The sequence below is a fragment of the Miscanthus floridulus genome, chromosome 8, assembly GCF_019320115.1.
Source record: "Miscanthus floridulus cultivar M001 chromosome 8, ASM1932011v1, whole genome shotgun sequence".
NCBI classification, from domain to species: Eukaryota; Viridiplantae; Streptophyta; class Magnoliopsida; order Poales; family Poaceae; genus Miscanthus; species Miscanthus floridulus.
The window spans coordinates 88,124,072-88,134,758 of NC_089587.1; the positions used below are offsets into that span (position 1 = coordinate 88,124,072).

The 10,687-nt window shown below is 50.5% G+C and overlaps 1 pseudogene; it reads right to left on the reverse strand.

The window, feature by feature from the left end:
* Positions 1–265: 265 nt before the first annotated feature.
* Positions 266–8,922, reverse strand: LOC136469544 (BTB/POZ and MATH domain-containing protein 1-like; annotated as a pseudogene).
* Positions 8,923–10,687: the final 1,765 nt, after the last annotated feature.

The window sequence follows — 10,687 nt, forward strand, 5'->3', positions numbered from 1 at the left end:
TATATTACATATGGAGTTGCATTGTGATACAATGCAAGGCACAGCGCGAATAATATACAAAACGACTTCATTTGGCAAACTGTTAATCGGATAATAAAAGTTTGCAAGATAGTAGTAATAGTCGCCACACTATTGCAAACCGTTTAAACACTAGCACTTTTTAATAGATTTGGCTAGCATTCACCGAGCACAAAATACCATAAGGCTATTATATTTATTTGTAGTGGGTATTAGGTTGGCATGCATACATACCCCTATATATGGTCTATGCTCCGATCTTCTCCTTCAGTTCATCAACAATCAATGGGAAATTTAGCACCAACTGAGCAAAGCCTTCGGTCAAAAAATCCTTTATCTTGAAGTCCTTCCCCTCTCCGAAGAAATCAATGCACTTCTTTTTCAGCTCCGGGCAGTCGTATGTTTCAGCACACATCAAAGTGGTAGCTACCATATCCACTGATATTTTATCCCACAGCTTGCTAGCGAGCACAAAAAAGCTTCAAGCGGTCCAACGCGAACCGGTCAGCGGCAGCGAGCAAGTCCTGAAGCATCGGGGAGTCTCCGAGTTCGGATTCTTCAGGACAAGCATCAGTGTATATGAACCGAAGCATGACTTTGAACGTCGCCGGTGCTATGTCATGCAATGTGATGGATGGCATCTTAGCGTCCGCCATGGATCCTAGGAGTTGCGCCTTAAAGACCGGCGAGCGAGCGGCAAGCACAGCCCGGTGTCCGGTGAGCAGGGAACACCCTGCCGTTGACGGAGAATGAAACATCAGAACCATCTGTGGAGTCCCGTAGGAGGCCGAGATGGCTTCTGATGTTGGAGGGGGGCACATCAAGAGAATCGCCGTGCAAAACTTTGACTTCTGCCACAATGATGAATGAACCATTCGTCACAAAGAATGACTGGAGGACGCTCCGTTTCACGAAATGACCCCAACCCCAGGTGCTCTTCCTGCTGCCCTTTGGTGCGAAAACGTGACGATGATGGAGTACCATCTCTGTCCAAGATGAAGGCCTCGAAGACAGCTTTGACTCCTTTGGATTTGCTCTCGTGTCAGAGGAAGATAGATAAGTACTCATAGTTGTCCTTTTTCTCCCCATGCGGGTAGGCAGATGATCCTCCAGAGGTGCCCACCAGCGGAGATGTCCTCCGAGCTGACTGAGTGCCCGATGGCAACGTTCTCCGTCTCCAAATAGTTGAGTTTGAATTGATGCGTGGAACAAGCTAAGTATCAAACGCGCTGGTACTCACACCCATTGGCAGAGACTGAAGCAAAATGTCAAGTGGCGATTTGCCTATTTGAATCAACAAATATGTACACAAGTGTCAGATCAGTAAGTGTCTTAATGTAATTTAGACGGTTTTGCTATGGTCTAAATAATGTGAACCATCAATCTGAATAGCAATTATCATATATTATCTCCTATAAGGAAATAGGATTAATATATATTTACATATTTTTAAAATAGAAAAAAAACATCTTGCAATTAGATTTATTTGGTAAAATATCTTGCAATTAGATCTAACATACATGCATGCGTCACGTAGCACTAGCACAGAGTCTTAGTTGTAACATCTTTTTAAAGTAATATACTTGACTGATCCAACGCCAGTCCTAGTTGGAATGTTTTTTTTAATGTCACTTACATCCAAGTTTTTGAGGAAGTGATATTTAAACTATGTATGTTACAGTTTGGAATGCAAATACAAGAAACATGTTAACTAGATTAGATCTAATCAAAACAGGAAACGTGACATGATTGTAGATAGGCCTTGACTCGTGATCAAACCAGTTGTCCGAACAGATAGTTCATCATTAACAGTTTCTAGATAAAAAAAAACATTGAGCAAATAAATTGGTTGAGAAAATTCGGGTGGTATTTGGGATGTAATAGTCGTGCATGGCCAATCATGGTAATATAATTTTCCAATACTCAGATTACGTGAAGGTGCATTTGCAGTGCACATGTCAAATCATACGTACTTCATTCCCGTAATTAGGTGAATGAACAATAATGTTGACATAATTTTCCATCTAAAACTAATAATTTGCTGTTTATTTTCTTTTTTAATGTTTAGTTAATTGTTTTACCCTTTCTTAAAATAAAGGACTCAATTCATTTGAACTCTTACCTCCTACTCCATCCACGTTCCAAATTATAAGACGTTTTGACTTTTTTAAATATATTGTTTTTACTATATATCTAGACATATATCTAAGTGCATAGCAGAAACTATGTATCTAGAAAATTTAAGCCAAAATATCTTATAATTTGGATCGGAGCGAGTAGAAGATAATCGGATTATTACCATAGCAAGGCTCAATTAAGACCGGAAGCACTAAGGATGGCAACTTATATATACAATGCATATGAATATAAGGTCGACATTTAGGTCTTAATTCACAAATGCAAGTGACCATTATCAGACAAGCACATATATACAACAAAATAAACTACAAACAGTACAAATAACAACCGGTTGAAATTCCAAGTCCTAAAAATACAACAGGGTTATCAAAAAAAATATTCCGGTTGAAATAAAACAACTGTTCTTTTTGACAAATTGACAAATATACTAGGTTTCTCTTTAACCATGTGTACCTAAAAAGTTTCAAGCTACCTATTATCAATAAAACTAGCAAATCATACATACCACGAAATTAGGGGTAATAATTACTAAAAGAAACTAGCAAAGCATCTAGGGTGGGTGTTTCGATCCAGACAAAAAATTATTCGTGTCAAACCAAACGATTGGCCCAGGCTAGCTAGTTTTTGGGATTGCCAAAATCAATTCCCATGCATGCCTAGCTGAGTTATAGCTGAAGCTAGCAACAAACCGAACATAAACTTCATCGATCTCAAAAACAGATTGTAAAGTGTATTGTAAATTACCCTTCAAATTGCTAGCCAGATCGACCATCTCTCCCGTATCCGTATCCTATTTACTCACCAGGATTGAGTAATCCAGTAGGTCTGAAAGCAACGGAAAAAAGAAGCAAACAAACAACCTACCTGCGTTTCGCACTTTCGCGGTGCTTAAGCTTGGCGGGTGTGGCGACGCAATGGCCGTCGTACGTCGTTGCGACTTGCGCGAGGGCGTGCGATCTGCTATGTGTGGTGCGTCGTCCCGCGTTCGGTTTATCTAGGTCATCACGTGTTCACGTGGATTAAGAGTGTGTTTGGTTGCTCGAATATCCATGGATGGGATGAGATCATATATGGATATGCAGCGTTTGGTTGGGTGGATCATTAGAACAAGCAAATCCATGTACAGGGAATATAATCCCAGATACTGAATTTTATGGGCCGAAAAAATCTAGCGGACTAGCTTATCCATGTCTTCTGATCTTTGTCATTAGTAAATAAATTAAGGGTTATTAGTATGTTATATTATTATTATGATGATAGGATTAGTTTTGATAAGTGTTAATACGTTGATTAATGCATGTTTCATGTGCTAATTAATAAGATATTAGAGGTGCTAATTAACATATTTTATTTTAAATTAGTGATTATCATGACAAAATTATATTAGTGCATATTTATTAGTGTCTATTATTTGTTATTATTTTTAAATAATAGATATAATTAGTCAACTATTCTCGTCTCATCCACTTTCATCCATCCAACCAAACAGAAAAATGGCCCATTCCATCCATCCAACCAAACATGCATCACGGATATCCTTATCCCAATATTTATGCATCGTCATATCCCATCCAACTTCGTCCTCGAACCAAACGCACCCTAATTGTGTGGGCAGCCGTCATGCTCACAAAAAGGAAAAAGATTGTGTGGGCCGCTATGTAACACCCTAAATTTTTGACCTAATTTTAAAATCACTAAAAATTTAAACTTTTTAAAACTTAGCATGGGAACTAATAAATACCGCTAGCATAGGTGTTAATTTATTAGAAATAGTTTCACATAGGAATAAAAACCTAATGTGTGGTTTGTGTGAAGGAGTGTTTGCTTGCCTGTGACGCTATTGACGCGTCCCTCGGGGGTACCTGCCATAAAACATTCTCGCGAGGAGTGATGGCTCCCCCTGCTGGAAGAGTCGGAGAGCGACTCTGCATCTCCCGCGAGAAGGTCGTGGAAAGATTCCTTGACGTATTCGGTCATCCCCACGAACTCGTCGTTCGTAGGGGATGGGTACACACGCTGCGCCACGAGGTGGCCAACGGTCCCCGCAGCATTGCGTAGACCGAACGGGAATGCTGTCGGGGCGCCTCAGGTGAGGTGTTCCGGGGAGAGCGGTTCCCCTCCAGCGAGTTACACCATGGCATTGGCGAAGGAGAAAGTAAGGCAGCGCAGCTCCTCTCGGGGCGGTCGGGGTCCCAGAAAGGCGTCGTGTTAGCGCTCCAGCCCCCGTAGTCGAAGCCGAGGAGCCGGTCGCTCCAGGGGACACGAGCCTCCGGCGCGTGCAGTTGTAGCTCCTCAAGCGCCTCGACGATCATGTCGAGGCCGGTGGAGTGGAGAGGCTAGACGGCGGCGGCAGCCTGTGCCAACTCTCCCTCCATCGTGACGACGAAGTCTAGGCTCACGAAGCGCACGTGCGAGCTCGGGACCCAGCTGACGCCGTGACTAGCCATCCGAGGTCTGATGTGGACGTCGAGATGCGCAAAAACCCCCTACCTCGCTCGCCAACTGTCGGTGTTTCGGATCACCGACTAGTAAATTTCTAGTTTGCGCATCTGGCCCGGATGGTGTGCTCGGAGGACACAAGGATTTATACTGGTTCGGGCAGAATGTCCCTACGTCCAGTCTGCTGTTGCTCGTATTACCGGCACTAGTTTGTAGTGGGGGTTTGTCGAGGACCAATACTAGGGTACCCGAAGAGGAGGAGCTACTGGCCATCAACATTGACTCATCCGAGTAGTTAAGAGCGCGACTACGTCTCCAACCGAACCCCAGGCACGCAAGCTCCGCCTCATCCGACCTCTGGGGTAGGGCTTTGCCTCGCGCGACACTAAGGCCGCGAGCTCCACCTCACCCGACACCGTGGCCGAAGGCTCCGCCTCGCCCTACCTCTGAGGGCTGGCTCCGACTCGCCCGACACCGTGGTCGCGGGCTCCGCCTCGCCCGACCTCTGAGGGCTGGCTCTGCCTCGCCTGACACCATGGCCATGGGCTCCATCTCGCCCGACCTCTGAGGGTTGGCTCCGCCTCGACCGACTTCCAAGGCCACGGGCTCCGCCTCGCCCGACCCTTGGGTTTGCGCTCCACCTCGCCTGGCATTTGGCCACGGGCTCCGCCTTGCCCGACCCCAAGGCCGCGGACTCTGTCTCGCCCGACCAAGACCCATGCCGCCACCAACCACTCTAGGTCCAAGTGTATGGGCCTAGGTCAAAGCTCTGTCACTAGGGAAGATACCGGCACGCCCTGATGTAACCCATAGCCACGACAGGCCATACCCGAGGGTTCATATTAGGAACAACATCGAGCGTACTGGTGTTGTTCTGCCTAACCCTCATACGAACACTGACAGCAGCGTCAGTTCACCATGACGTCCGTCAGGACAGAGTGGAGCGCCATGACCGGTAGACGACGCCTGCGCATGGCGCCAGTGACGGATAGGGCCATGACGTGGAGCCTCCCTGTTAACATCTATAGGGTCAGCGAGATCCTCATGAAGGATAAGAAGGACCCGGAGATCCTGAAGGACTTCCTTTCTCTCTCTCTCGTTCTCCTCTTTTCCTCCGCTGTAACCCGTGCTTTCCCTTGACCTATAAAAGGGAAAGCAGGGCATCCCATGAGGGGCATCTGACCATTGAACAATCAAACTATCGATCCAGGTCAGACCCGATCGAACCATCACGAACACATCGAACCTCGAACCGATCACAACACAAGCACATGGCTGAGGAGCAACCGAGCTCTCGACACCCGTTCATTCCTTCCATTAGAGACTTGGGACTTATCCCTCTCTCGCCCATTTATAACCCCTACTACAAACTTTCAGTGCTAGTAACACGAGCAGCAGCGATGAACTGGACGTAGGGACATTCTGCCTGAACCAGTATAAACCTCATGTCCTCTAAGCACACCATCCGAGCTAGACGTGCAATATTAGAAATTTACATGTTGGTGGTGACTCGAAACACCGATAGTTGGAGCGCCGGGTAGGGGCCTTTTGTGCGTTTCGACATCCACACCAGGCCCTAAATGGCTAGTCACAACATCAGCTGGGTCCCGGGTGCGCACATGCGCTTCAGGGACCTAGACCTCACCATTATGACAGAAGGAGGGTTGGTGCTGGCACCCACCGCCTCCCAACCTCTCCACTTCACCAGCCTCAACACGATCGCCGAGGCGCATGAGAAGCTGCAGCTGCACGCACCGAAGGCCCACGCCCCTAGGAGCGACCAGCTCCTCGGCTTCGACTATGGGAGGCTAGAGCGCCAGCTCGGTGTCTTCCTAGGACCCCGACCAATCCGGGAGGACCTGCGCCACCTCACCTTCTCGTTCGCTAACATCATGACGTAGCTTGCCGGAGGAGAGCCGCTCTCTCTGGAATACCTCATCCGAAGCATCCCGACGATGCTCCTGCTCGGTCTGCGCAATGCTGCATAGACCATTGGCCACCTTGTGGCGCAACGCACTCCCCCATTCCCTACGAACGATGAGTTCGTGGGGATGACCAAATATATCATGGAGTCTTTCCACATTCTCCTCGTAGAAGAATCGGAGTCGCCCTCTAGCTCTGACTCCAGCAGAGGGAGCCATCACCCCTCTCGTGATTGTTTCATGGCAGGTACCCTCAAGGGACACGTCGAAAGCATCCACGAGGAAGAGGCTACCCCAACAAACAACCTCGATGATGAGGTCAGGGGGGATGCAGGGGCCCCACCTCGCCTGCGGGTGGAGCAGCTGAAGGCCCAACACCAAGAGCTCGAGGAAGCACGACTCTAGCTCAAGCAGGAATGCGTGGAGCTTGATCGAGAGATCGAGCGCCACGAAGACGATGGGCATGCACGCTCCATGGCCCACGACTTGATTTAGAGGATCATCGAGGATGATGAAGCACTCTCACACTTTGTGCAGCTGAGTGATCACTGTGGCATCCAGGCTCGCCCTCTTCTCTAGGGTCGCGAGTTTCTCCTCGGCCCCTAGCTTCAGTTCCCTTTCCTTCTCAACCTCGGCCAAAAGGTCAAGGATCCACTAGCGGGTCTTGGCGTGTTTCTAGAGCAGCTCATCCCACTCCTTACTGACCTAGGAGGCCTCCTCGTCGTCCTTCCATGACCTCACTAACAGGGCCTCGAACACCTTCTCAGCCTCGTCAGCATCCCAACAGGCCTCGGCCACCCATGACCGAAGATTGTCTGCCTCCTCGGCAAGGGGAGTCAACTCAGCCACCCTCTGTTGGGCGGCGACAAGCTAAGCTGTTACCTCCCCACATAGCCATGCCTCCTTGATGAGGTGGTCCTAGGCCTCCTTCTGCTGATGAAGGAACTAAGATTTCTCCTAGCTACGAGCTATGAGGGACTGCATGAAGACGATGGTCAACATACAAAAAGCTTATAAAGGAAGATAAGGGCAAAAAGCAGGTCCAGACAATACCCGTCTAGAGGGAACGATGATGTCACATAATGCGCCCGTGGCATGGTTTAGGGCCTCGATCACGGACGCAATCACCATGTCGAGGCTCTCCCGCTCCATGCTCTCAGCGGTGGCATCAAGGGTGAACAACGTCGACGTTGGATCCTACGGATTCATCCACCGGAGCAGGGGCTTGCCCCGCATGAGTGAGCCACTGCCCACTGACGTCATGGCTAGGGATGACTCCCCACCGGCTCTAAGCACCGCTGGTCCCTCTCGCCATGACGTCCCCGCCGGGACGCCCCCTCTGGTGATGGAAGGGGTCAGCGGTACGAACGCTGACCCCTCTCCCAGCACCACGACTCCTAGGGACCCCTCAGCCATGTCCCCCTCGATCATACCCACGCCAGGCACCATCACTTGGGCCGCCGATGGCACAGGTCATGCCGGTACCTTAGGCACCGCTGCTGTTGCGCTGACTATGACCTGTCTATCACAGCCACCGCCACCTCCACCTACGTCGGCGAGGTCACGACCGACTGCATCATGCCCACTATGGTCAGGGCCACAAGCATGGTAGGCAGCCCCATCCGCCCCGCTATCAGCAGCGGTATCACAGCCATCACCGGCTGCTTCACAACCTCCAAAGGCGCCCCTTGAGCGAACGCGATAATAGCGCCGCCGCTCCCACCCGAAATGGGCATGACACTAGTCGACGGCCGCCACATCAATTGGAGGGTGATGCTCTTCTTCGACGCCAACACCAAAGGATTCCGCTGCCTACCGACGCTGCAAGGGACGAAAAACATAAGTCACGATAAAATCCGATCAAAACAGAAAAAATAGTGGAACTGGTAACTCACCTCAGCGCCATTGGGCGGCAGATGCGTTTGGGGGGTGAACCGCCCGGCCTTTGCTCCTCCTCATCGGAGCAAAACCGTTTTGATCCCAGCCCCTGCTCCTGGGCAGAGGGGCTCGCTCCCCTTGGCTCTTGGGGCATGATGGCAGAGCCGCCCACCTCCGATGGCACCTCGGGCATGAGGGCAGAGCCCCTCACCCCTATTAACTCCTGGGGCAGGCCGACGGTATGGCCTGCCTTTGCTGGCTCCCTAGACGTACCCTCCCCTCCAAGGAATGGAAAGGGTCCCGACGCCTACAAGAACAAACTGATACCTGTCAGCGCATACTCGTTCTCTAGGATGTCCCACTCGATATCGTCGACTACCTCGTTGTCATCTCCATCGTCATCATCATCATCGTTGTCAGTGTCCTCCCCTTGTTTCTGCGCCTGCAGCTGCCGCTGCCTCATCCTCTTCATGTCCTCCTTCGCCTTCCTCAGCGGCTCATCCTTGGCATGATTCACCATCCTCATGGTCGAATCCCTCGGCAATGGCGCCTGGTGATTCATGAGGATGAGGTCCCTCGGCTAGTCCCGTCCCTCTCAAAGTTAGTATCAAGGGGTCAGGAAATCAATTGAAGAGAAGGCAAGAAAAAGAAAACTTATGAAGATGACATGGACTGGCTCCGACCGCATCGGAGGATGCCCCGACACCGTGTAAACGAAGTCAAGGGTAGCACCCACATCATCCCACAAAGGCTCCATAGCCTCCGTGATGCGTTGCTAGATCTCGAAGTTGGGGAGCATCCCCTCGACGAGCGTTGTTCCGTTGAACAACTCCTCAGGCACCATCGCATATAGTGGGAGCGCGCACATCATCAATGGTGTCACCCTCCTTGCATGGTAGGCCCCGATGACGCCCGACCCCCTCAGGCCATTCTCCTTCAGGATGTGGATAGCAGCGATGTGGTCTCGAATCTTCTTCTTGTCCTTCTTCGGGATGCCCCACTTCCTACATGACTCTGGAGCCTCTTCGATCAGGCGCTCGGTGAACTCCGGTAGAGGGGCGACGACGGCGTTCTTGAGGTAGAACCACTTTAAGTGCCACCCCTTGTTGGATGTGGAAAGCCACATGGACGGGTACTCGCCGACCCAATTGTTCTAGAGCTGGATGTCGGCGCACCCCATCAGCATGTGTAGCTCCTGCCTACTGCTCTTCTCCCTCTTCTTCTAGAGGGTCACGGTAAAGAAGTGCCTGCATAAATCAAAGTGGGGGCTAATCCCTAGGAATCCCTCGCACAGGGCGACGAATGCCGCCATGTGATGGATCCCGTTGGGATTGAGATGCTGCAGCTCGATCTTGTAGTAGTGCAGCAGCCCCCGAAGAAATCTATGGGCGAGGGTTGCGAACCCATGCTCGTGGAAATGGCTGAACAAAACCACATAGCCATTGAGCGGTGATGGCAAGTCCCCCTCGTCGGGCAACAACCACTCCTCTACCGAGGTCCGCATGTGGAGAAGACTACGATGGACGAGGCCCTCCATACGCTGGAAGGTGATGTCAGAATGGCACCATGGATCCATTGGAGGTGGGGGTGGATGGATGCGGGCTCAGCAGTGGAGAGGATGTGGAGGCAGCAAACCTAAGCGATTGGCGGCGGTGGTCATGGCTGTGGAGAATAGGATGCAAGGTATGGAACCCGAGGGCTAACCATTTGGTTTTATAGGGGTGATGGGTGTGAAGAAACCAACCGCCCACCTAGATCTCTGTGCCTACCATGATCTGCCACCATGTCTCGCCATAGGATGCACACACGCAACCTCTGTTTGTTCCCTTAGAAAACTCACCAGACGTTTTGCCTCTCCGGATGGGCCACAACCCATCATAGGTAAGGGATACGGAGCTAAAAACTCTACTATGGCCTATCTAGGCCTAGGAGTTCGAAGGTTGGCCCACCGACGGGTTTGACAACCGCTCTAGGCACCTTTAGAGTGAGGGGTGGAAAGGGATGGGCCCGCTAGCGGCCAGTACCTAGGCGCGCGAGCACCGCGGGCATCCCCGCCCACGTTTGAGTCTCGGTCGAATACGATCCATGGTTTTTCCTTGAAGAAAGGCGTAGAACCCTCAGGACCAATCGAACATACTCGAGAACTATATGGATTGACCGCTGCGAATCTGGAGCTTGTCACCTGCTGACCAAAGTTGGATCCCCACGAATGGGATATTGGGGCCCTACTCGGACTAGCCCGTTGATAGCTCACCGAGAGCCATGATTCGTCCATGGAAGAAAATCATGAC